Source organism: Rhopalosiphum maidis, chromosome 1 (assembly GCF_003676215.2).
Source record: "Rhopalosiphum maidis isolate BTI-1 chromosome 1, ASM367621v3, whole genome shotgun sequence".
Classification (NCBI taxonomy): domain Eukaryota; kingdom Metazoa; phylum Arthropoda; class Insecta; order Hemiptera; family Aphididae; genus Rhopalosiphum; species Rhopalosiphum maidis.
The window spans coordinates 56,581,232-56,608,074 of NC_040877.1; the positions used below are offsets into that span (position 1 = coordinate 56,581,232).

At 29.2% G+C, this 26,843-nt stretch overlaps 2 protein-coding genes across 4 annotated transcripts in view; one reads left to right on the plus strand and one right to left on the minus strand.

Moving 5' to 3' along the window:
* Positions 1 to 26,843, minus strand: part of LOC113560838 — a 96,056-nt gene that overhangs the window by 47,720 nt on the left and 21,493 nt on the right. Inside the window, exon 1 of one of the 2 annotated variants that reach the window (XM_026966940.1) lies at positions 7,500 to 7,608. The exons of the other annotated variant lie outside the window; for it this stretch is intronic. The gene's annotated coding sequence lies outside the window, so the exon portion shown is untranslated. Of the gene's footprint in view, positions 1 to 7,499; positions 7,609 to 26,843 lie in introns of those variants that run through there. 2 annotated transcript variants of the gene reach the window in all.
* Positions 14,057 to 26,843, plus strand: part of LOC113560837 (regulator of G-protein signaling 11) — a 42,950-nt gene continuing 30,163 nt past the window's right edge. For both annotated transcript variants that reach the window (XM_026966937.1, XM_026966938.1), the window contains exon 1: positions 14,057 to 14,721. The gene's annotated coding sequence lies outside the window, so the exon portion shown is untranslated. The remainder of the gene's footprint in view (positions 14,722 to 26,843) is intronic.

A 26,843-nucleotide genomic window follows, 5' to 3' on the forward strand; every position in this document is an offset into this window, starting at 1 on the left:
GACTACGACTGCGGTGGCGGTGGTCTGCGATTCGACGACGAACTTTAATTAATAAAACAAAGCGCCTTCGCCACCACGAACGACACTCGTCGCCTCGTCTAAAATTCAATTATACGTGTGCAATATATATAATTTATATTACTATTTGCGTGTATTAGGTATCTGCAGGCAAGGCCACTCGATTGACTACTATGGCCAACCACGAGATACTATATATATATATTATAACTTCTATAATATATACGTATACAATAGGTCAATTTAGTCAATATAATAGCTAAACACCACGCGCTCCCGCAGACCACGTTTAAGGATTTCTGCTTGTCACATCTTCCCAAAGGGTACACATGAATAATTATGCGTACCTATATATAATGCGTGTTATCCGTTGGAGCCTGCACCGCGGGTGATGGGATATAGTACACCTATATGATTACTGTGATACGGTTCAATAATTTTTAAGGTCAGAAAATCCTAATCGTTTCGATATATTATGTTTTACAATATTATATTCATGTAGAGAGCGCGTAAAGCTAGTAGCTTGAGACTTGAGAGTGTATAAGTTATGTTAGAGTGTATGTTAGGTATTTTATAGCTTTTTGAAGCTGCTCGTATTTGCTAGTTCATAACTGTTTTTTTGATGTTTATACTGCAGCTGAAGAATAATTGAAAGGGTGTAGATTGTAATAATTACTAGTCACATTCGACCCGTTCGAAAAAATAAGTCTATACGAAAACATTAGATAAATCTCTACGTCATACAATACGTTCGATAGTTAAGCTTTACATGCTATCTTTGTGCTAATTTTTGAAACTATTTATTATGTATATAGTATTGATATTAAATACCTCTACAATTTAATAATGTAAGTTGTTAAAACTCTACTGAAAAAAATAATAATAACTATTCAAATAAAATGGACCTATAGTAACTTGACTTTTAAAATATTTACATTAATACTATTTCAAACTTTTAAGAAACATGAAAATAAATATTTTAACTGCATGTGCAAGCCTTCATTTAAAAATGGCAATTAGAAAAAAGAATTATTCACTATGATAGACACAAAAATACACTGCAATATATATATTGCATAAGTAAGGCGGGGGAAAAGAAGGAAAGAGAGAGAGAGAGAGAGAGAGAGAGAGAGAGTCGATGGGGTGTATAACGTGAGTAGGAAATAAATTTTGCCAATACACGAGATATCGAAGTATCGGTGCGCAACGTAATCGATGACATGCACGAAAATGTAATAGACAACACTCGTAATTAGTGGCGAAAATTGAAATCGGAGAATACTGCGCCGTAAATGGTCGTCATCGGTTCCGGTTAGGTGAATGCCGGTCGTGAAAAGTGTTTGCGCGCCGCTAGAGCCATTGTATATTTATAATACAGAGAAAAGAAAAGAGTAAATTGCATATATACTATATATGTAGGTATACAAGAGGAAAAGGTACAAAAAAAAAAGATCGAGAATGAATGTGCAAGGTGCCATTTTTGAGTTTTAAAACACTAAACGGATATTCGTGTTTCACGCGTATTAAGCGTTTATACGACCTGTCTGGATTTACCCGGTTATTATTAAAGTTAACAATAGTCGAATATTGAATCAGCTATGTTTGCAAAAACCCCTGTGCACTGTGCAACACACGATATAATCTATATAAGGTCGTAAAAATTTATTAACACACTACCAGACATGTTCATCACCATATTTACCAAATAATGTGATTATATTAAAATGATAATTTTTGAAATTTTTATGATCTACTCAAAGACAATATTTTAAAATAATTAAATTTGTTATGTCATTTAACAAATGTGCTATGACGATTCAATTTCTTTTTTATTTTAAAGAACCACATTTATTGCTATAAATTGTTAAGTGGGTGATTTGTTTTTTTTAATGTTGGAATAGAAATTGAAATTTGAACGAGTAATTTCTGAATTATTTAAGTTTATGTAGATATTTGGATGCATAATAAGTCAATCCACTTTAATATTAAAACTAACAAGTAACAACATAAAATGGGTTCTGTTTAACACAAATTTGTAATGTTTTATATGTCTGTAAGACAGAGACAATAACACATGCGGGTGTAGCGTTACCTTAACAATATGTACAAAAAAAAATTAAAAAAAGAAGGTGGTTCTCGTTTGAAAAAAAAAAAGATAAAAGATTGTACCACTACAGGACATTCTTTAAATTATTTACGAATATTAAGAAGGTGTATCTGATATTATATGATCTTCAAGGCGTATAGAAAAAAAATTTTAAAAATTCAAATGCGAATAAATGCATTATTAAAAGATTAAACAACAGTGGTGAGCGTGCTTGGCGTATCCACTTTATATACATAATGTATTGTTTTTCACACACGCGAAGTACAATTTATGAACAGAACTTGTATCGCTTAGTATGCATGCGTTGGGATATGAGAGTTAGTACTTTGAACCACCAACAATTAAATGAAAGCAGAAGAATAAAAAAAATTTATATAGCAAAAAGAATAAAAATCATTATATTAGGAGTAATGAGTTATGAGTTATGGCTAGCATATAGATTTATAATATCGCTGATTATCATTTTTAGGTATACAATTCTGTACATTTAGTACTTAGGTTATTAAACTATCGACAGCAAAGCAGATTCTATTATAATTCTATGACAGTGATCTACAACCTTTTTGGACTTGAAATTCAAAAATTAAAAAAGTTTAGTCTTATTTTCAAAATGAGTAAAAAAAAAAAATTACAACTGTTTGAATACTTGATGAATACCTACACTAAATGTGAGTTTTGCTATTAGGTGTTATTGTTCACTATTTATTCAAATTTTACATCAAAATTAATTGGGCACAATCAAAGCTAAATAAGTATGGGTTTTAAATTTGTTTCATATGAGAAAAAGCCTGTTTCGCACACATAAGTAGATTCAAACAAACAATAGCATTTTGTATCTATATTTTTAATTTTTGAAATTTATGGAGTAAGTTCAGCTCAATAAAGTATAGGTGATTATTTGAAAGTGTTTTTAAGAATATCTTGGGACTGCAAATCTATTATTTCCATTAGTAGCTCAACAGAAACATCATTAACATCAATATTAAATGGATTGGCGAGAAATTGAAAATATTGTGAAAATCGTTTAAAACTTTGAAAGTGATTATTAAATGCGCATCGAATTGTCGAAATAGATTCAATAAATTTAACTGATGAAAATAAAAATCTTAACAATTGAAAAAGATTTTTATAAAAAGGAAATATGTTAATTTATTTTTTCAAAAACGAGACAGTAAAAGCTTAAACTTAATTTCAAAAGACTTAATTTGAAACTATATATTATTAGGAATAAGTTGATTTTTACCTTACAGTTTTATATTAAAAACATTTATATACTTCAAAATATCATCAAAAACGATAGTTTAGCCAAACTTCATTTTTAAGCATTGAAGCGCCTTCTTCTTTTTCTTCCAAAAAATCGAATATCTTTTGACGTAATATAGGACCAAGATGCAATAAATATAATACAATCAATTTATTAAATTATTATGTATATATATATAATAAAATATGTAGATTTAAGGAAATAGCTAAAAAAATAAAATATTCAATTTAATTTTTATTTTGAAGCGATGAGCCATATGGAATAGTTGCGCCTTTAATTTAACGATTTTTTTATTATTAACCGAAATTGTTGTAGTTACTTAAAAAAGTTGGCAAATTTTTGCATTTATCAATTCCACACGTAAAAAGAGCTTTCCGATTATTATGGGGACGGACTTCTTGATTTTCGTCTGCATATTTATTATCAAAATATGCCATACGTTTCTGAATAGGGGTGGGATAATGATATATAATATTCATATTATCTTTGAAATTCGCGAGAACGCGTAGATCCAAAGGAAATAGATGTCATAGACTCTAAGACTCATTATAGTCACGGTAAAGATTACAATAATGAAAGATAATATGCCGGATGACAATATTATCGGGCATCGATGCCAGCGAGGCTCGAGAATTGGATATAAACGAAACTAGGCGATTTTTTTCTCTTGTAAATCAGATTAGGTATTTAAAATTGAAATAAATATCGATATTTAAAATAGAAAAAAATATTTATCACTGTATCCGATTCGGTCTTGTTAAATACTTTTCGACCAATGTATTTTTTATATACTTAAAAATACTTTTTATTTGTATTTTTATTCTAGAATACTTAAAATTTTTTTTATTCTATTGTTTTACTCCAAATTCCAATTACCAATATTTAAAAAATGTCGGACCATCCCGTCATTTTTTTTTCAGTTACGGCCTTGTGACAAATATTGTATACAAACTTATCTAATATCTTGTACCTATTAAAGTATTATAATTAATAACTTAAACATTTACGTATGAATAAGTTTAAATACCTATCTGTTTGCAAATAATGATAATTATATATTAATTATAAATAAAAATAATTAAATAAATATTTTAATATATTCGTAAAGTTTATTGAAATATAAATTACACCAAGTAATTAAATACGTATTTTGAATACATTTGAAAAGTATTCTTAACAAGGCTGAATTTAACGGAGTCCGGAGATAATAGATAACTACTATACTATCATTAAAAATTTAATGAAGTGGGAAAAAATGTAACTTATCTACAAAAAAAGTTTTTATTTTATTTATACATTGTTGATTCAATGTTATATTATATAATTTTGAATTTAATGCAATCGCCAAAATATTATATTTTTCTTGATTTTTTTTAGAAAAAAAGTAAGTAACTTTATAAATCAAAACATTATTTAAATGTGTAATTAAATATAAAAATATTTACAAATGTTTAAAAAAATAATTAACATGTTTGGATACATTTTGGAAGATCTATTTAAAGAAATTAATTGTGCGTGATACTTATTTTGTTATAGTCGAACTCACGAGTGGAAAAGTTGAATACACAAATTAAAATATTATTCTTTTGAAATATATGCTATCTTGAAATTTTTTAATCGGACAATTCTGCGGTATGAGTCCTAACTCCTAAATCATATTTTATAATTAGCATACAGTTATAATCAATAATATATATTTGATGTATATTTTATATTTTAAAATTTGTATATATATTATGTATTAGTATTTGGTATATAGGTTATAATTTAATTAGTAACCAAATAAACGAACCGTCCATAATAATTGATATTGTTAATATAATGTTATAATAAAAATTCAAAATCATGATAGGTATTAAGTATAGCACGTTACGCGATTATTTTAGCAAGGTTTTCTCAGATTTCTCATACCTATAGGCTATTCCCATATGATAAATAAATACAATAATTTTAACTTTTAAATAATGATACTCATAAAATGTCAAATTTATTCCTACAATGAACTTGTAAATAATATGCAGAGTTTTGTCCATCCTGCCATAGCTACATTACGCCCTGATCCTCGGGAAACGGGCGGTTTGTTCCGCGGGTAGAAGTTGACCAATCCTCGTTCCTAAGGATTACGCAAAGGATGGTTTGTAAAGGTAATACTATGCAAATATCACATCTGCGATCAGCCACCTATATTATTGGCAGATAACTTGTATAAATAATAACTATTTCATACAACTCAATATGTATACTACGCTTATTGAGAAATTTCTTATTCAATGAATTACGCGTATGTTATGTTTGTGTACAATATGTATACATTGTGTACAGTTCCATACTGACTAAATTAGCGATTTTACAATATTAGCAGACTTATAAGTCATATTAAAGCTATGTTCGTTAACGCCGTCTTACATATTATATTTCATAAACATTTTTGGAGAACTCATGACTGAATACTTGGGCTGACTATTATACCCATTTCACTGATTTATAGTCCTAATCCGCTTGAAAAATCCAAGTAAAATTTTAGTAAAACAGTCATGTGAAATATAAACTATTATTTTGTATTATCCTTGCTTCGTACAATATTGTTCATATATATCTTATATAAAGGTCACCAATACTTTATGTTTAGAATTCTACATCATATATTATTAGGGCTCGGATTTATATGTATTTACGTTAGCAAAATATGTACATAAATATGTGCTAAAAAAATAAAAATATGTATTTACTAATATGATTTATTTATTTATATTTAATTATATAATGTATCCATATGAGTTTCTAACGAAACAAAATATATTTTAAATAGTAAAATTATTTTTAAAAAAAGGTGTTACAAATTATAAAATATAAATAAAAAAAGCTAAAAGAATTTTAATTATCTTGATTAAAATTTATGATAACAGCCATTTTGAAATTTTGAAATTAAAAAGATCTTCGATTTGGTCGTAAAATTGTCTTATACCGACTAAATGATCTTTTGGCTTCCACTGATGTCATTGGATAGTATTGCATTTTGACTATGTCTGAAAGAGTAAGTTATATCTACCGTAGAGTAAGTTAAATAATTGGTATTATTTTGTACTTTTGGAAATATGGGAAATTGTCTGTATTGAAAAATACAATCGTATATAATTAATAATTATTAAAAAATCGTAAATGAACAAATTGTAAAAATATGTAGGAAAAAATATAGTTAATTTCATTGGAAATCCCTTGAAACAAATTTATCACTTACCTAAATTAATTTATCAAGTCACAGTAAAAATATGTATTTACATATAAATCCGAGCCTTACATATTATCATCGCCAAAAACGGTATAATTGTATAATTCGATAGGGAAGGCAAGGTGAAAATGTGGGAATGTGGTAAAACAAAATAAAAAAGCCACTTATATTATGCATAATGTACACTACCTAATATAATAGACTTGGGTAGAGTGGTACCGATAGTAATTAATGGAGGAATTTGTTTCATATTAATTGTAATAAAATAAAATATATTTCTGTGCTTTTATCTTAGGTACTGCACTTTAACATTGTGTAAAAATAAGTATTGATTATAATAGAAATAGTTAAGAAATAAAATTAACTGTTATATAAAAACAATAATTAGGTAATGGAGTTAAGAAATTCATCGTAGCAGATAGTCCATGAGTAGAATATATTGTAAATAGGACCTAAAAATAAATTCTAATGTTAAGTCTCTATGTTGCCTATACATAATATTTATTTAAATTATATAATTGATTTAAATAAATTATAAATCATAAAATATAATATTGTATAGTCTAAAAAAAGTTTAGTACAACGTATTTAATAGATAAATAATTTAAATGAAAATAAAAATAAAAACTGACGGTTTAAATTCTGCATACCTATTTTTTTTTTTTACAATATTAGTTTTACGGTTATCTGTTAAAACTTAAGACAACAAAAATAATACAGGTTTTAGCGTTTGAGGTTTATAGTTATTAGTGTTGTTACTTATTTATATTAAAATTTCAATCTCGAGTTGAAAAATAAAAATTAATTTTTTTATTACTTAAGTATTTTAACACTATGCGTGTTAATTATTTAATACTATTATTCTTGTAGTGGGTACTTACTGTTAAATAATTACAAAATCGTAGCATGTATCAGATAGTTCCTGATGACGAGTAATTCCGAAATGAAGCGACGTTAATAGCGATAATATACGGCAAAAATCGATTTTTCTTCTCTCTGCGCGCAGTTGCTCGCGTGAAATTTAATTTCAAGTAATTGGCTCGTATCCGTTCACGCGTTTACAATACGCTTGGCGGCGGTGGCGGCGAATATGGTATACAGCAACCGAGACCGTAATCGTGGCAATCGTTCTAAAACCTCATTTCATTATTTCACGCCGTATATATAATGACAGTGGTCCATCTCGCTGCCACGGTTGCTGTAGCCGGTGTGTTGAATACGCCCCCGCGATACACACTTCATTACGCACGCAACATCCCACGTCCCCGGACCCATAAGTTCGGACCACTATATATGTAGACAGTAGACACAACCCCTGGCCTCGATGCCTGTAGTGTAAAAGGTCATCGTCACCATTGAATTTTTCGCGGGAAATTTAATCGTGCGGGCATCGTGCGCAGCTTTCCCTGATTTTAATTGGTAAAGTAGGAAAAAGAAAGAACCTAAACATTTTTTTTTTTTATTGATATTTTAACCAAAAGGCAAAAGTTATTAATATAATATGTCGGTCGGATGTATAGTGGACAGCGGTCGGAATTGAAATGCGGAAAATAGACGGATAATCATTCAAGTTGATCCAAATATTACATTCCAAACCAAAAAAATTAAACACGGTTGTTATTTATAATGTATTAAAAATAAAATGATCTAAATTTTTATTATCTAATAAGAGCGAAATATATTTTTGATTTTAATTAAAGCTAAACAACAATTATATTATTATACATTTAAATAAATACCACTATTTCATATTTCTAAAATTGAATCTAATACCTATTTATTTTATTATCATAGTTATTATAAAAATCAATAGAATACATACTCGTATATATATATCATATATTATCTTACATTTTAATTATTTTTAACGAAAACGATTTAAATCATAAACATATAAAACAAAAGTTTTTATTGTAAACAATTAAGCAATATAATATGTATTATTATTTAATTTTTTGTTCAACGAACCACTGATGTGACACTTAAATCAAAGTTCCAAAGTTTGTCTGTTCAAAGAATCGATATTCGTTTAAACTTTCGAGGTCGATCTGCAACGAACCGATTTCGAATATATTCGATATAATTTTTAGAATAACCGATGAAGACTATTTTCATGTATTTGCCTTTTAATACGGAAGTTGTCAGTACTTAAATGGTACTAACCTAACTGTATAGGTAGTCATTTGTCCTTTTATATAGAATTGTTATGTCTTCCCGTGAAACTCATCCAGAATCTTTTGCAGTTTACACGTCTCACATTCAGTGAGATGATATCTAAACATTAAATTGCATTCCGAAGAAAAAACATGCACATTTTTAAGCTTAAAAGAAATATATTAAGAGAATTCATAAGCTAATGAAAACATAAAATGTAGGAATTAATTTGATTAGTGCTACACTGTCCACCCCTACCCTTATTTTGATTCACTTTGAACGCTGGCTATTAGTGCTACGATCGTCATCATATTTAATATAACTTTATGTATACATTCCTTACTCAAAAATATAGAAATGTACAGTTGTTTTAAATAAAACCATTATCAATGTTATACACGTCGATTTTGATTAAGGATTCAGTATTATTAAATAAAACCAGAATTTAGTTGAAATGTAAAAAACCACTAATTGATGATTTGCACAACCTAGATGAGTTAACCTGTCAGAGATTTTTCTACTTACATTTTGTTTTGTAGTAGTATACTTGTTTATAATTCTTACCCTCGTGGTCATTGTTACTATGGAAGTATGGATTTACATTAAAACAGGCATTTTTACTTATATTCAATGCATAATATAATACGGCTGTTGTTGCCATACATAATAATATGTTACAAGCATATAAGACGACGTCTCGTGATATACCTATATACTCGATTCGTGTTATTATTATTATTATTTTTTTTTTTAATCTAATCGTCAAACAGTCGAACAAATGATAAGTGTATTATAAATTATACATACAATTAATAAATGTCAAAAAGTAAATACATAAGGCTCAAATACTTTATTATTTTATTTGGAACCAATCCAGTAACAATTTAGTATAGAGAGAAGTGTTATATTTGTTATTATACCTATATAATGGGACCTATTATTGTATTGTATTTTTGTTTGTATTTGTAATATTAATATATTAGGTAAATGCATAAACGATTATAAAAAAACGGATGACAAAAATAGTAACATAATTTAAATTTAAATTAATGATTCATTTCATACCGTAGATGTATCCTACAATACCCGATGTAAATGTTTCGTGCAATTTATTTGTTATGCGCATTTGATTTAGACCCGTTTGTGGTAAATTCAACTAAATTATAATATAATAAAAGCGAGACATAGCGAATGGCTGAGGCCTGCGGGGTATTGGCATTCTATAATGAATACGTGTTTAGAAATGTTTTCATTGCGTTTTTTTTTTTTTTTACTACTCAATAATAATTATAATACGATATTTCAGTGTATATACATAATATATGCGCGGTTAACGTTGTTGAATGCAGCGTATTTACAATATAATATAATGGAAGTTTCCATTGTGTACCGAGGAGCGGCGACGTTATATATTATAAAATAAATATACATAAAAGACGAAGGTGAAAAAAGATATACTGACAGTCAAAAAGAAAAAAAAAACCTCTGACAAATGAAAACCCGCGAATACTACCTATGTGCAGCATACATCCGTGATTGGGAAACGATGATGGGATTTTGTTTTTATCTAATAAATAAAGCGCGGTGGTACATATTATATAGAACGCGTATATATATATATATATCGAGAAAATGGCCCGACACATTTAAAAAACGGGTAAACTAACAAAATCACAATTGAAGGCAACAACGAGAAATAATGTTCACCACAGGCGTCTATTCTGTGCGGAAAATCCTAATAAATCGATAGGTCAAGAAGGGGGTTAGCTCGGGTAGTACTTAAACGACGTCCTGATCCATCACTGCAGTAGAACGTCGCTTGACATTGCCCAATGCCTTATTACTATACGTGAAAGACTATAAATGGAACCACTCCTAATAAAAAACAAAACACGACTACGACGCTTGGAAGCGAAATTTAAAGATTTAATTCGCCGCCATAGTAACACGCGTACCGATGCGAAACGTTTTTTGGGGATGAAACTTTAATTCATATATACTGGAATAGGACTCGTTATTTGGACAGTAAATTCATATCAATAATGTAATAATTTATATTGCACCCCATTAAAAATGTTGGAATTATTCAATTTTGTAAATATATACTTCAGTCATCAAGATTTTCATTATTTTTTTAATTAACCGTAGAAATAACAATTCAATTAAATTCAATTCAATTGTAATGGTTATTGTATTATTTGAACATTTTTTACCACAATATCAATCTTATAGGTTTTAACGATATTATACCAGTGAAAAATTATGTAAAAATATTATTTTAAACATATTATAATTTAAATAATGCATGTTAATTGTTTTACAAAACGTAAAACATTCTTAATTTGTTTTAGTTATATAAGGATTACTGATCGATAATAATATGATGAAAAGTCAAGAATAAGTAAATTATTACTTTGGAATTAATTGAACATGCAACAATAATTTGACAGATTAAAATATTAATTTTGGGTCACACATTGAATAGTAGTTACAACAAGGACTAAAAACGAATAGAAGATTAGTCATTTGAACCTAAATCGTATTTATAGTTAGTTATATTCATTAAATAGTTATGAAATTCTTATATTGATTTGCCAATAAAATATCGGTGGTCAACCAAATAATATATTTATTATGTACAATGTACTATGCGGACATTAATATTTTATTCGCGAGAAAAAAATATAGGTACCTATAATAATAATTTATTGTTTCAGATTTTACAACTTTTAATTACTTCATAAAAAAATGATTATAGCTAAAAAATTTTTTTGAAATATTATTTTCTCCTAGAATATAGGTAACCTATATTACATGGACACATTTAATACAAACAACTAATATATAAATTATTATAATGATGTTATATTATATTAGTATTGTTAGATATTAGATAATATAGTATACACGGTAATATTATATAATAGCAATAATAGCATTATATAAAATCTATAACTTTTAATATAATATATCACCATATTATATTGAATCAAATGATTTATATTCAACCATCAGCTTTTATAATTTGTGAATAGGGTTGACAAACAAAGTTCAATAACTTCGATGGTAATAATCAAAACAGAATTTTGATTATTTTTCAAAACTAGAAAATATTGTTCATAAAATCATAAATTTATTTGTTTTTGTGAGTTTGGTATCAATATTTAAGAGCACGTGATTTTTAAATGAAAATATTGTATATATAAATTAACTACGAAATTACAACTCAAGCTGTACAAAATTGCAAGGGAATATTATTTTATACTTTTCAGTTTTATATTTCGTAAAAAAAATATAAAATACACAACCGTGTCGTTGGTATTTATTTAAGTATACATCTTACCGTATAACTAGTACATGACGTGTTATGTACTTGTGTCATTATTAAAAAAAAATGTATAATTTGAAGCCTAAATTTTGTTTTTAAGTTGATTCGATTTTAAAGCAAAAATCATCAAATAAAACACGACCAATAGTATATATTACGAGTATATTATACCAGTATTATTGTACTAATAGTATAAGTATATGATGTGTATAACTGTTGTATACTACTTACGAGTGTAAAGTTTTTTCCAATTATTTAATTTGTATCATGTAATAAATCTAATTCAAGTTAAACTTAAATGGTCAGTTGTCAGAATGAATTTTAAATAATTATTTTAACTGCATTTTATCCTACGCATCTATTTAAATTATATTTAATTTTTTATGTTTAATAAATCAAATAAAATTGATATTAAATAATTAATATACTATATTCGTATAGTACCTAAAGTCATTCTATTCATACTGATGGTATAATTGATTATACATTTTTTTTTTTGAAGGAATTTTAATTATAACTATCGACAGAAGATCGGAACTAGGGAGGTTTTGAGTGATTATAATAAATATATATATATATATATATATATAGAACGAAAAAGCACAAAAACCTCCACGAGGGTTGAGTGCATTGTACGGCACGTTGATTTCATACTGTGTGCCGCTCGCCGCGGGTGTAGCAGATAGGCGTACATAACGTCTAAGTATATGCGTCAAAGGTCGCGGACGCGCATAAAACCCTCTACAGAATATTGTACAATCCAGAACCCATTACCACGACTGTAAGACGGGAAAAAATGTACATTAAACAAAAGTCGTGTGCATACAATATACGTATATATATATATGTATATAAATAGCGGACGGTGTACTAGAACCTGTCGTGGACTGAGGAGAGATTAGAGACGGCGTGACGTATAAAACAAACGGCGGAAAAGGCGTGGAAAAAATTAAATTAATTACCCCCACTACGCGTAATACGCAAAAACGTATTATAATATATATATATATATATACTTTATACATTATACTTAATACTCGGCGGCGGCGGCGGATTCGCACGCAATATTATAATATATATAATAATAAACTATGATATATATAATACGCGTATCTGGTGCGCGGTGGACACAGTTTTTCGCAGGTGAGGAAACCAGCTCAGTCCTGTGTATAATACATGTATACATATTTAGCGGAGTGGCGGATGGGCTAAGGGATGGGGAAGGTATTTTTAGCGTGGGGACGAAGATTACTATCCAATGTCCTTTATGACGTGTGGCTGGCTGGCTGGCGTACCGCGATATATATAATATATTATAGTACATGGTGTGTGTATATATATATATATATCTCCCCGAGGGGGTTGTGGAGTGGGAGGTGGAAACGACGTTTCGGAGGGGAAGGGTGTTCGACGGTGGTGGCTATAGCAGCGAGCAGCGAGTGATATGGAGCGAGCGAGAAAGGCGCGATGACGGCGGCGAGACGGCACGCCGAAGGGAGGGAAAACCGAATACGTACGGCTGTGAAGGGGGTGGGTTAAGGTCAGGCGCGTACGGGGTATTTATACGTTTATATATATATGTGTGTGTGTGTGTGTGTGTGTGTGTGTGTGTAAGCGCCGCAGCCGGAGTAGAGATAAGCGCATGAGAGACCCCCGACGCGCACACCCACACCGACGTTACACCGCGCGCGCTCACGCACACACATACGTACACCCACACGCGGTCGTCGGTGGACGGTGGGTATATATATATATATACGAGCGCGGCCGTCTTCCCCTCGGCGGCGCGCGCGCGACCACCACGGGTGGCGCCACCGACGCTCGCTCGCGCGCGTGGTTAGACGGGGCTTGGGTAGGGGGGCGGGCGGGCTGTTTTGCTGGCGGGCGGGCGGGCGGGCGGTGAGAGCGCATTATCCCGGCGGCGTCGCCGAACGCCGCTTAGCTGGTGGGCGCCCAGAAGCAGCTCAGTCGCCGAGCGAACGATGGCCGAGTGAGCGCGCCTAACGCGGCCCCCGAAAACGTTCGTAGAAACGTATATACCAGCGCGCGCGTCTGTCCGTCTGTTCCGTCCGTCCGTCCGGCTGGCCGGCTGCCTTGTCGCGCCCTCCCCCTGCCGTCGCGCGAGAGTGTGTGAACCGCCTCCGCCCATGGTGTTGTACCGCCGTCGTCGCCGCCGCCGCCGCCGTCGTCACACTCAGGTCGCATTCGTTAATTGATTTTTTTCTCTCCCTTATTCGCTTTCGGGGCGCACACCGCCGACAAAAACAAAAACAAAAAAAAATAAAAAACCTTCGAACCTCCCCCCCCCTCCCGGGCCACGTGATACGCGGTTAACGTACACCGCCGCTAAAGCAGTCGTACATAACACGCGCGTCACCGACCGTCACCGTTTGCCGGGGAACGCGCGCCCGAGATGACCATCGCCGCCGCCGGATGAACGGTATCGCGGGCGGCGGACGCGCTCGATCGTAACGCCAAACGTCAGGCGCCGCAGCCACTGACCGGCGAGCGCGACATCGTTACAATACACAGTCGATCTCGGCGAGACACAGCCCTGGATTCCAATTTGCATGGCTTAAGTTTTAAGTGGCCTCGGAAAATGTTGAGGAATTGTTTTTTCGGTAAGTATGCGCGTCGCACTGCAATAACGACGACGCACGTGTGCGCGACCGCGGAAACGACGGGTGCGTCTGCCGTAGGGTACGCGTTCGATGGTGTTAGGATTTCTTAACTCGTTATTTACATCACACCCCTCGAGTTCACCCTGTACAGCACGACATTGTAGGACGGCCGACTGACTTATTGAGTTTACGGGGAGTTAGGGGTTGCGGTCTAGGGGTTGGGGTACTGGTTGGCACTACCGTAATTATTTCTAAAAAACACGCAAACCCCGACGAACTTTTGTGCATATAATATTATACGTGGAGAGAGCGCGAGAGAGAGAGTGAGAGAGTGAAGGGGGGAGAGAGAGTAAACACGCGAGGCGAGTACGTGTATTATGTATTACTATTTCACAAGAACCACCGTCATAATATTATAGGCAAACGCAGATCACGGGTCTGTACAGGCTATTGCCGTCTTAAGTCACCGTCGATTGCGTAAATGCGAATATACGTGCACGCGTGTGACAATTCGATGGATACCAATATCCGTTTTGTTCACGTATAACCGACGAACACCCGTGAATAGAAATTATTATTATGCCGTCGGCTAAAGTCAGTCACAACACAGAGTAGGGTGTACCTATATATATTATCACGCATATACCGACCTGCCACGAATGGTGGGGGGGGGGAGGTTTGAGTGTTACAACCTTGCACCCTACAAAAATCTTCTCTTTATACTTTGATAGAATAAGCCGCTGGATAAAAATGCGTTCAAATAATACGTTATTATTATATCATATTGAAATATACGGTTCGATATTTAAATTATTTCAAAAGCCCGGGATCACGAACCGTGTCAATTTATTATTTCAGACTTCCTCTAAAGCGTATTCTTTTCGTTTCACTCAATTTATTTGGGACGTTAATTGCACGTTAAATGTAACACCGGTAAGTGCGGGGATACGGGTTCGAACAACAGTCTAAATAGGTTATGATATCATTATCTCGTAGTGTTGATTTGTGTTACTACATATTTCCAATGATATTAATTTCATTCGATAATTATTTTCTCTGCGTTCAGTCCTCGAGACGATTTGTCGATACATATTTAGCACTTATTGAGCTTAGAATAATAAAGTGTATGTTTACACATTGATTATGACATGTAATAAATTATAGTGACTATAATATGCGTTTCGAAAAGTCTGTCAATCGTACTTTTTTTATTCATTTATAACTATAGTCAACAGCACTATGCATTTTATACACTCCAATAGTTCAAATTTCAATTACCAATAGCTAACATCATAATTTTTATTTAAAATAAACCTTTATTTAAATCATTATTCCGCGTAACGTCAACTGAAACCGATTTAAACGTTTATGAACACATTTTTTGTCGATAGGAGAGTTTTCCATCATTTTAAACCATTATAATAGTATATTATATCTTCCGCATTCGTGTTTGTGAACCACTTCTGTTTTTATTATAGTTTATCGAAAATTCCAAAGTACTCCAAATCTATTACCAACTTATGTAAACAATAATAAAGTGATTGAAATGTATAACGTTAATGTAAAGTTAAGGAAAATCGTTCATTTATTTTTAGGAAATTAATATAATAAATTCTTATGTGTGGTTCAAAAATTAAAAATATTTTTTCACGGCCCACCGACATTTTTTATTAAATTATTTGTCAACATAACATAATTGCATGTGTTTCAAAGTGCGTTAACGCAAATGACAAATATTATTAATAATTAGTGATTCGCATATAAGTTAGCAATACATTATTTAACCTGTATTTCTGATTCAGAATTTGATGTGTAACAATGTAAGAATAATTAATAATGAAATACTCTATACATTACGACACTTTATAGGTAAAGTGTAATTATATAGGTGTTTTATCAACGCCATGATGTATTGTTATATTTTATCCGAAATTCAAACTACGAAATAAATACATCCGACAGATGTAAGCGAGGTGTAGACAATATTGTCTTGGCATAGAAATTGTATTGGTGTAAGGTTAGGTATTTAAATGCATTATATTAAAATACTAAACGATAGTTTTATGATACGTAACAATACAAATACGATTCGATAGTAGAGACGCACAGTTGTTTAAGACGTTTAAATACAACAAGGGCGATAAATTTTAAGTTCGATTACTGCAGAAAGCACGGGTACAGTTAATATATATATAATTACTTCAAAAAATAGCTTATAGTATAAAGACTTTTACAAGCTTAGGTAAAATAACGATTAATAGTTATTAGAGCCCCACAATAAACGTATTTTATAAAATTATTTAGATGCTTTTAAATAAATCGATAGAACGATTCTACATGGCATAGATCAGTGGCGGCTTGAACTTTTTTTTCCTTGAATCACATTGAATATTTTTACACCACCACCCACCCTTTAAAATCGGATACCCAATGTAGACTATTCTCAAATAATTATTCTTTGAAGCTTAGAAGCTTTTTTTCTCTTTGCTCATCAAATCTCTAACAATAAGACATCCACCCACCCATTAATATTTTTGTGACCACGTTATTCAAATATACCCCCTTCGAGCCACCATTGGCGTAGATTCACACATAATTTTAATACTAGATATTGTACTAAGTCACTATGTGTCAAAGACGCGAATATCAATTAATACAAATATGTTATATTATGCTCTATAAAAATTAATTCTATACAAACTGCTACACACATAAATATCGAGTTTAGACGACAATGTAAAGAAAACAGTTGTAACAATAATATAAAATATACATCGTAAATACGATATAATATATTATGTGGCAACGAAAGATACTGTATACATAGTAACTTGGCAAAACTACTATAAAAGTTTATGACAAAATTGTAGTGTATATTTGTACTTACCATATACGTCATCACATAATACCGTATTTGTGTATTGTTCATTTATCGGGTAAACCTATATTTGTTTTCAAAGAAAAAAAACACATCATACCCAAAAACAAAAATGGTGAAAATATTTTAATTTTTAATACGCCTCCACACAAATAAGACATAGAAATAATAATTTCAAAGTATATAATGTCCTTTATTGTAATTTGTATAGCGATTAAAATAACTTCATAATATAATACGCAAAAAATAATAATATGTTTTGTTCACAAATTTATCAATCATTAATTCGGACGGCATTAAATATATACTGTATAATAATAACATAACATTTATATGTTAACTGTTAAGTACATACTTATCGTAAAATAAACGCGAACAGTTTATATATTGTGCTATACAAATCCAAATTATAAACAATAAATTGTTAGGGTTAGGTTTACATATGATAAAGTTAAACAAAATGGTTGTTATATAATGTTAGATAAAAAAAAAAACCCGATAAAAACGAAATAATTTAGAGGCTTATTCGACATGAGATACATATTTCAAAAAAATAGATAAAATGTTTAATTAAATGTTTGATGAAAAACATCCCTATATAATCACTACCTACATCGTAAAAAGTTTTTATTGTTTTTAAATTTAAAAAAAAACCATATTAAATTAAACTTTCAAAAAGTTAACTGAATTTTTTTTATATTCTCCGTACATTTTTCAAAAACAATACTCGTAGAATGATAGTATACGAAAAAACAAACGAAGATCCAACAAAATGTATTATTATCAATACGCTGTTTGTTTTTATATTATTGAAACGCTACAATTTAATCCGGATTTTTATGGGAGACACCAATGTTAAGTCGGATAATAAATAATACTATAATGCCTATCATATTTTTTTGTTGTAGTGTGTAAACGAAAAATAAAAACAGAATAAAACTATAACCTTTCACTGGTGGTGAACATATTTTCCATGCCTATCTAATTATTATTTAGCTACCTAAACGATTTTCACGGCAATTATTATTAAGAATCGTAAAATAAAATAAAACAAATTTAATTTACAAACAACTATAATAGATAAATAGCAAAGTAAAGAAAAATAACTTGTTTTCTATTATAGTTTTATTCCAAATTTATTTTATTTTTTATGAATAAAGTGTATTACTATACCTATAATGACCTTTTATATAATATTATAAATAAATTCCGTAAAGGATATAAAATAGATACACGAGATCGCACGGGAAACATGCTGACTTCCATTTTTTCTTTTAATTAGGTATACACTTATTAGAAATTTTAAATACACATAATACTTAATAACCGTATTTTCGAATAATTAGATTTTTAGTAATTTAAAGTGTGTACTGTAGTGATACTTTTATTTTTCAAATGTGAACCATTCTCTTTGCAGTAAATAATTTTTATACAGATAATTTTTTTGAAAATGTTGGTTTATCTATATCACGTTTTGAACGGGTAGCTTTTGAGATATTAAATCATATTAACTAACAATAATGTAGATTATATGATGATTTAAAAATTATTGATACTATTCTATTAATATTTTGTAAATTGTATTGATTATTCGAGTACTGGATGAAATTTAATATATATTCTCCATTTTATCAATTATAAAGAACTATTTTCATAATTGATACATACTTTATAATAAATGCAAAGTTCAAAATCGTAAAAATTACTAGTTCAAAATAGGATTTAGACGTATAAAAATAATAATAAAAAATAAGTATCTGCTCAATAATTTACAATAAAAATGAATATTTATCGTTATAATTAGGTTATTTATTTTATAATTTAAAAACAAAGTTCATATTTAAAATGACTCAATAATACATCATTTTTAATATTTTATTTTCTGTGTAAATTAATAGAAATGTGTTCTTTTTTATTTTTAAAACAACGAAAAAATTTATTTTTTTTAAGTTTTGCATAAGGAAATGATTACTGTGATTTTAAAAATTAGAAAAGAAATAAGATTTTAGATTTTATTTTCACTATAATAATCTAATACTTTATACTTGGTAAAAGGTTTTATGTATCGATAACTAGTTATTTTACTATTTTAGTAAATATATTTTGTATAAGTTTATGGTTATTTAAAAGTTAAAATTATCATAATTAAAAGCTATGTTTATTTTTGTTAAATTTAAACTATATATTCTAATGACTTGCATAAAAAAATTGATTAATTAAATGGTTCACTACAATTTAATGGACCAATCATGGGCCAATTAATCATATTTAAAGGGCCATTAATTCACTATATTGATTTATTAAATGTTCAGTGATTGGCTATGCAACCCGAAACCGGCAATATTGCAATAACCTAATTAATTTAAGTACTATTATTATAATGACGAATGAGGAATTTATTATCTTTTCTTTTTTAAACAAAAAAAAAAAAAATATAGAAATTTTTCTTTCAAAATTTGTTAATTTTTTATAACACCAAAATAAACAAGTTTATTGTATCGATTATGATAAACATTACATCAGCATAGTGACTGATGACGGCGCTGGAAGGATTTTGCGAGGAAGTTGCATCACCCAGTTGTCATTTGTTATTGTATAAGTATAGTAAACTTACCACTATTATATTATGACTATAGTTTAGTGTTGGTTTAATATTCGTTTCTATAATATAGAATAGAAAAAAGTTGTAACAATGACATATAATATATTCTGCTATATTGCACTATGGCACATTTTTTCGAAATGTATAGAAGTTTGAGTTTCTAAAAAAATGTTGGCATAACTATAACATACGAAGAAGATTTGCTTTTATAAAAATCAAAACGTTATTCAATTTATCGAGATAAATTAAAAATTGCAATCCAAAATATTGATTGAATTTTAGAAAAGTCAATAAAAATTTATCAATGTCGGTATAATTAATGTAAAATGTTGTATAATTATAGATTTTGTAAAAGGGACCACTTAATTAAAATTTTGTATCAATAGATGTTACATGTGGTTTTAATTCCTTATAATAATTTTAAAAGAAAGGGAAAAATGGTTTTTAATACTAAAATGTTTAACGATAAATTGGAACAAAGAAAATGACCCGGCGCAGAATCCTTAATTGACACGCATACAATATATACGTGCTAAATGTGTAAATAGAAAATCTAAAAAAAATACTTCTTTTCACTCTGATCGAAATAGTATTGTGATGTACATTTAACATTGTATATATTATATTATTAATTTCCAATGTTTATTACCAATGTCCTATAATACGTATATTATTATATACAATGTACATCGTACCCGCACCCGTATTTGTCTCTGCCATTATACAACTATAGTTTTATTTAAATACCTACTCATTCTTTTTTAAATTTCAAACTTTTAAAATGCAAGAGCCCATGGTATTTTATAAAAATAGAAAATTAAACTTTGGTTTTTGGAAAAACTGAAACTCTTTTAATAGGACGTCTTGAATTTTTGAATTATGCTCAAAATGGAAAAAAAATTCATAAATAAAATCGTGGTTAAAATTTTAAAAATCTTGTTTGTCTATTTATATTATTGTATGTTTGTAAACAGTTTTTACAACTATTAAATCATATAAATGTATTTATTAAATATTATTATACGCGTTCAATAATTATTTTGACGTGATAAAGTGCACGTAAGGCAAACAATCGAGAAACAAATATATTATATATACCATCTCGCGCACTGTATTTTGTTTAAATTTTTTTGTTCGTATTAAATACAATCTTAAAATCAAATACATTTATAGCAGTCAGTTAGTCAAATACTATATTATTATTATGGTTTCTATAGAACGACATCGATGATGATGAATGATGACAACGTGTTTTGTGTTTAATGTTAAATGGATCACATATATTGTGATGTTATATTGTCAATTAGTAATCAACGTGTAGTCAATTACGTTTTATAGAAAAATCATGACTGCGCGCGTAAACAAATAATAATTATACTCAATCAACACACCGTTGTCGCGTAGATTATTGTAGGTATATGTATATAGGTATTATAGATACATGATATAATTGTCATTTAATATTTTCATATTTAAACATCGGAAACTGCAAGTTTATAAAATCATATGGACGATACACTAATTGTCACCTATTTAATATTGACATCGAAGAATATTACTAGTATTTTCATCTGGTAAGTGACAAGAGTTAAAATAGTGTTATTCAATCAGGTACCTATATGTTACGGTTTACGTACTATGAAAATCCAAAAAATAATATTCGTAGTGTCATATTATATTATACTCCAATTACCAATACATATATAAATATATATATGTATATTGCAGTCCGTAATATTTGAAATTTAAAGTAGACTTTACGAGTTTCTCGAACTTGATAAAGAGCCGATAATCCGCTCGTGTTCAGAATAATTGAACTGAAATTGACATTTGAAAAACCTGAAAACTGAAATGTCAAATTTCCGGTATTGGTAAAAAAAAAAGTCATAACCGGGATGCAAGCTTACAACACGAATACCCGTAATACATTACCTTGGTATATTTCCAGGAAACCTTAAACAGTAGTCCCAGAGAGCTCAAAAGTTGGGTAGACAATGTAAGGTAATTAATCGAACGTCACAAAAGAAAAAAAAGGTGGTGACTAATTTCGAGTGGGTCCCGACGCCATCTTGAATCAATCATTTTATTAGACGTAAAAAGAACGATATATTTTCGGATTGGTGAATGATGGTATAAAAACTATAATATTGTAATAAATTCGAACGAGAAAGTGTACCGTCGTATACATTTTTTTTGTACATTGGTAAGACTCAAGGAGGGTAGGTTAAAGGTAAATAGGGTGAACATATTTTGGGCAATTCGAATGCATCACTTAAGTTTGTATACTTTTTTTAAATTCGTTTTTTATAAATGTTGTTTTATAATGCATTTATATTGCTTTGTAGCCACGAATAGGTATAACATAGGTAAAAAAATGTAATAATAAATTACTATGGTCGATTAATTAGACTGCAGCGGTCTTACCTCGCCGGGAAAACCGTTTTCGAACATGATCGGTACCACAAGGTTTGAAATTTCGAAAGGTGAAGGGTGTACTGATTCTCAACCAGTTTTGAGCAATTTAAACTGAACGTCTGAATTTATCTACCCACTCCTCCCAGACCGGGCCTATCAAAAATGGATAATTACGAACGTTATATTATAGAACATCCTCATACGAGTTTTTCAATAATTTATTCATTAAATTCTATATAAATCAATCGTTGTGACAATCAACCGCTGTTCATTCGACGAGATTATCTTCTCTTGGATTAGTCCTCCTCATTTTATCCTCTCAATTCTCATATAGACATCTGACAACCATTGATTTGATGTTGACCCTCGCCAATATTGTAATACCTGCAGAAATCCCTTACACACGGGTTCGTATACATTCTTACATCGTATATTTTTTATATTCCAGTTATATTTTTTTCGTATGCAAACCGAACAAATGTTTTAATGTCTCACGCATGACGTAAGGACGTATTATTATATGATATATCGAAAACGTCGAGAGGCCGATACGTCATCATTCGTGCATCGTTATTTTATTTTATTTTTTTTTTATTAAAACCATAGAAAGAATAGGTATGCCGTACACGACAATATAATGACAGACACTGAAATTACAACGCGAAAACGGTTTTCGAACGATATACATTCGCGTGCAGGTAAACGACAGCCGACAAGTTAAAATATGTTTTCAAATTTACATTTATTCATGAAACAGAATAAAAATAAAAAAATATATTTTATAGGTTATTTATTATTTTATGCGTTCTTATTTCTTATAATGTTATGCTTACGAGTACAGTAACAATCGTCTGTTTTATTGAAACGTACAAAAACTGAAGGAAAAATGATTATTATACTTCTTGCAGGCGAAGTCAATATTTGTTTTTACCGTCGCTGAAATAGCACCCACATATAAATAAATATGTGCGTGCAAAGAGAATAAAATAGTTTTTATAGCGGAAAAAATACAATAATAATTTAAAAAATATAATAGCTATACAAATCAGGAAATTGTGAAAAAACCACGAAAAGATACGTCATTATAGTTAAATATTATAAACGAAAGAGTCTGGTCCGTATTTAAAATTTTTAAGCTCAACATCATTATTGAAGAGTCGAATATCAATATTATTTGTTTAATATTTTAACATTTTAATTTGTGTCCATCGTTTAACGGTGGTCGTTAAATTTGTTTTAAATATTGCACTGCATAAAATATGGGTGTATACATTTCACACGATGATTAATGATCGAGCCCCTTTTATACTAGCTATTTCTGATGTGTAATTTGATTTAACGAAAATAATCGAGTCGTTGATGGCACTTTAAAGACATATTAATTTGTATAATACATTTTTATCGGGGTTAAAGGTTTAATAGATTTTAGTTGTAATGACGTTTTAGGACTACCGTTGCTATGACTACCGCGGCATTACCAGCATAATGGAATGATTGAGCAGGGAGTTACGGAAGTGTACTGGTAGGATTTCAAAACAATTCCATTTAAAATCCAACAACGAAGTTTTCAGAGTTTTTTATTTAAACAAAAATTATTCTAACACCATACATAAATATATAATATATATATACAATATATATTAATTATTAGTATATACTTGTTTATTTTATAATACTATTGTGTTATAATATTATTTAAAGTTTTCGTCGAGGTTTAGATGCAACTAACTACTAAGACGTGAACATTCTAAACTATAATATGTAGAGATACGAGACCATATACATGTATACTATAAACAGAATATTTAATAATATTTTACAAAATAAATAAACATATTATTTACAATATAAAAATATTTTTCTATCATTTAACGAAAACAAAAGTTAGTCGATTAAATGTTATAATATTAAATGCACGTACCTGCATATAATAATCAATAGCAGAACCTAATATATTTTAAAAGATAGATTTGTTAATGCTGATACAAGAAATATTATTTAAAAAAAAGTTTATACCTCAGACCGAACACAATTTTATTTTTAAGAACCTATCAAAAATAAAATGAGTACACAAACTTTATTCGACACGTATTCAGGCAATACAAACAATAATTAAACGAATATAGTAACACTGCTGTATAATTAATATTAATTTACAAAATCAAAATATAAATTATATAAATAACTAATTTCAAGGAACTATATAGTATAAAACGCGAAAGTGGTACTTAAATTATTTTACACCAAAGAAAGTTACTTAATAACATCGGTGAAGTTTAGAAATTTCATTACACACTTTAATGACTTATGATATTATTACCAACGAAAATTCAAACGTTGTACAATTTCAAGTATGAATATAACCTTACATAACCATAAAAATTAACGTTGACCCAAGATTATAACATTCAAATAAAAATTAATTTTAACTTTAAAGTTTGGGTTTCATTAATTTGTATCTTTATAATGCATATAAAGGTTATTAATGTGTTATATAAATTTCATATATCAAAGAAATATTATAAATTTAAATATATTTACTTCAATTAATGATAAAATATATGCCATTAAATGTATTTGTCCTAAAAAAACAACAAATAATAATGTAATATTATAAGGTGTTTTATACGAATACATCTGAAATTAAAACATTTTACTATTTCAACAACTCATTGAGCATATCATAAACAAAATTTAAGCAATTTATCAATTACCGACTTTACATTGTACCTTATGTGTTTTTAATCTCAAAACAAATATTTTATGATATATTTTTTAATTTTATATACAAATATATAATCAACATACTATACATATGTTTAACTTTATAATATTATGTCCTTAAAAATAAATCGTCCAATATCTGCTAGATAAAATGAAAGTTGATAGTTAATTTTCTCATTTGTAAATTTACTTATAGAAATATAATATTTTTTGTAGTTATGATTTTAGTTAGAATAATTTGTTTTAATTTATTCCTATTAGATTTGTCAGTCGTTAACTTTATAAGTGAAACTAAAACAAAAACATTATATTTTTCTTTAAATAGTTTAAACATACATATTTTTTTATTATAACTAATTTTCATTTGTATCTTTTATAAATTATATGTAATTATCAGACGAAAATTGTCACTATAAAATAAATAAAATATATAATGATTTTTTTTAATTAAGTAAAATATTTAAAAACTATGTATAATTTAAAATAATAAAAATATATAAATTAGTTGTCAACATTAAAACATTCTATTTTAATTTTAGTATTTTTAATTTTTTTTTTTTTTATTCAATTTCATCGATTTATATTATATCATTAAAAAAAAAATACGATAAAATATACTCCCGGTATGTGAATAAATTTACTTATAAATATACCACACAAAGATACTCTGATATTAAAACTCAAAAAATAAAAATAAAATAGAAGTATAAGAAAAAGTATATAATCATCAGAAAATAAGCCTATTAAACCTGAAAAGAGTCTTGTTTTAAAATCGTTATAGGTATTTACTATGTACACTATTGTATAACGGACTATGAATTCGTGCTTTTGACGTAATAGTATGTAATAAAAATGGGATTAATGGCACTGGAGAATTTTTAAATTCTTTGTGCGATACTGAAAAGAAAATTAATCCCGTTTCCTCTCTATTCTGGATTGATTAAGAGATCGCGTATACCGTGTAACACGCACATGATGGTAATTGGCCGGAACCGTTATTATATAACACCATTTGCGGGAATAGTGTTTACTGTTTAAATGTATATTAATTAATAATTGATAAATTTATAAAAAAATCTTACTACCTATTAAAATATAATTAATTATTCGCCTTTTTACTAAAATTATATTGATCGAATGTAATATAGCGAACAAGAATAATTTGTTCTGAGAAATTGGCAAGAATAATGGACTACCTACTTACAGTTTTGTTACTGCAGTCGTATAAATTTTGAAAAATAGTGATTACATAATTTATAACTTTCTGAGAAATTGCTAATGAATTACATTTCAGATTCCGACCAAAAAGTAGAATATTTTAGTTTTACAACAATGTTTTAGATTCTGAGTGGAGCAATGATTGTATTGATTTTAAAATGATGCGTTTCTTTTTGTCTATGTGTAATCGTCTTGTAGAACAGTAAAAATGTTAGATTTTTAACATAATAATATCTATTCTGGTAGGAAAGTGAATGGATTTTGCTTAATAATTAAGAAAAACGA